The sequence below is a fragment of the Zeugodacus cucurbitae genome, unplaced genomic scaffold, assembly GCF_028554725.1.
Source record: "Zeugodacus cucurbitae isolate PBARC_wt_2022May unplaced genomic scaffold, idZeuCucr1.2 ctg00000047.1, whole genome shotgun sequence".
Classification (NCBI taxonomy): domain Eukaryota; kingdom Metazoa; phylum Arthropoda; class Insecta; order Diptera; family Tephritidae; genus Zeugodacus; species Zeugodacus cucurbitae.
The window spans coordinates 65,001-67,500 of NW_026530840.1; the positions used below are offsets into that span (position 1 = coordinate 65,001).

At 19.8% G+C, this 2,500-nt stretch overlaps 1 non-coding gene across 1 annotated transcript in view; it reads left to right on the forward strand.

Moving 5' to 3' along the window:
• The first annotated feature begins 2,245 nt into the window (after positions 1–2,245).
• The window catches only part of LOC128923795 (small subunit ribosomal RNA), a 1,990-nt gene continuing 1,735 nt past the window's right edge, over positions 2,246–2,500 (forward strand). Inside the window, exon 1 of the ribosomal RNA XR_008472523.1 lies at positions 2,246–2,500. This exon is cut by the window's right edge and continues 1,735 nt beyond it. This is a non-coding gene — a ribosomal RNA (small subunit ribosomal RNA).

Genomic DNA, 2,500 nt, shown 5'->3' on the forward strand with positions numbered 1-2,500 from the left:
TCATATAGATACTTAATAAATTTCATATAAATACTAATTAATTTTCATATAGATACTAAGTTAATGAATTCATACAAGTTAAAAATTTTCATATAAATACTAAATAATTTTCATATAGATACTAAGTTTATGAATTCATACAAGTAAAAAATTTTCATATAAATACTAAATAATTTTCATATAGATACTAAGTTAATGAATTCATACAAGTTAAAAATTTTCATATAAATACTAAATAATTTTCATATAGATACTAAGTTTATGAATTCATACAAGTAAAAAATGTTCATATAAATACTAAATAATTTTCATATAGATACTAAGTTTATGAATTCATACAAGTAAAAAATTTTCATATAAATACTAAATAATTTTCATATAGATACTAAGTTTATGAATTCATACAAGTTAAAAATTTTCATATAAATACTAAATAATTTTCATATAGATACTAAGTTTATGAATTCATACAAGTAAAAAATTTTCATATAAATACTAAATAATTTTCATATAGATACTAAGTTTATGAATTCATACAAGTAAATAATTTTCATATAAATACTAAATAATTTTCATATAGATACTAAGTTAATGAATTCATACAAGTTAAAAATTTTCATATAAATACTAAATAATTTTCATATAGATACTAAGTTAATGAATTCATACAAGTTAAAAATTTTCATATAAATACTAAATAATTTTCATATAGATACTAAGTTAATGAATTCATACAAGTTAAAAATTTTCATATAAATACTAAATAATTTTCATATAGATACTAAGTTTATGAATTCATACAAGTAAATAATTTTCATATAAATACTAAATAATTTTCATATAGATACTAAGTTAATGAATTCATACAAGTTAAAAATTTTCATATAAATACTAAATAATTTTCATATAGATACTAAGTTAATGAATTCATACAAGTTAAAAATTTTCATATAAATACTAAATAATTTTCATATAGATACTAAGTTTATGAATTCATACAAGTAAAAAATTTTCATATAAATACTAAATAATTTTCATATAGATACTAAGTTTATGAATTCATACAAGTAAATAATTTTCATATAAATACTAAATAATTTTCATATAGATACTTAATAAATTTCATATAAATACTAATTAATTTTCATATAGATACTAATTTTCATATAAGTACTAAGTGTATGAATTCATACAACTAAATAATTTTCATATAAGTACAAAAAATTTAAAAAAAAAAATAAATGTTAAGCTATTTTTGATGTTGTAATATTTCTTATAAGCATAATGCTCATAGAAAATGATATAAATTACTTGTATATATATGAATTTAAAACTTTTATATGGTTAAAAAGATTTTCTCCATACGATTTCCGGTTGGTGAGGTGTACGTGGCAGAAAACATATATGTTGTATGAAACTTCAACATTAGTACTTGTATGAAAATTTTAATACTTGTATGAAATTGCATACTTAGTACTTATATGAAAATTATTTTCATATATTTATAAAAGTATTTAAGTGTAATATATAAATGAGAGCAAAAAAATTTATTCCTGGTTTGCTACAGTTGGTTTAAATAGAAATAATTTTGTTAATAATGAAATGTTATTAATTGAGATTATTCTTCTATACCTAACATAATGTAGTCGTTTTTTTTTTAATTTAACTTTTTTTGGGGTTTGTTCTTCTATTCACATAAAATATATGTGGGTAAAGAATAAAATTCAATAAAGTTAAATATTTATATTATTACGCTCGAATACTTTCATATCATATATGAAATAAAATGAAAAATAATTGAATTGAAATTATTAATTTCAAATCAAAAGAAAAACGTATATACTCTTAAAAAAAGATATATACACTATATGCATTGAAATAAAGTAAAATGTATAAAAAATGATATTATTTGAAAGTTTAACAAATACAAGAAGAAACATCGTCCTTACATTAATAATTATATTATATATGTATAGAGAACGAAAATTCTTTCTCACGATAAGATACACAGTCTCAAAGTCCGAATAAGACCGCAATAAATAATACAATAATATGAAATTTAAATGACATGAAGTAAATTATTTAATCCGACCATAGTAGAAGAAATTTCATAATTATTTATTGTCGCGATTTCGTTCTCCTTTGCATTGTGTATATGTCGTGTACTTAATTTTCAAATATTGAAAATATCATTATAAAAATTTATATAGTATAAAAAATATTATATAAATGAATAAAAAATATTATTCTGGTTGATCCTGCCAGTAGTTATATGCTTGTCTCAAAGATTAAGCCATGCATGTCTAAGTACAAACAAATTAAAAGTGAAACCGCAAAAGGCTCATTATATCAGTTATGGTTCCATAGATCGTTAACAGTTACTTGGATAACTGTGGTAATTCTAGAGCTAATACATGCAAAATAAACACGGACCTTTTGGAACGTGTGCTTTTATTAGGCTAAAACCAAGCGATCGTAAGATCGTTATATTGGTTGAACT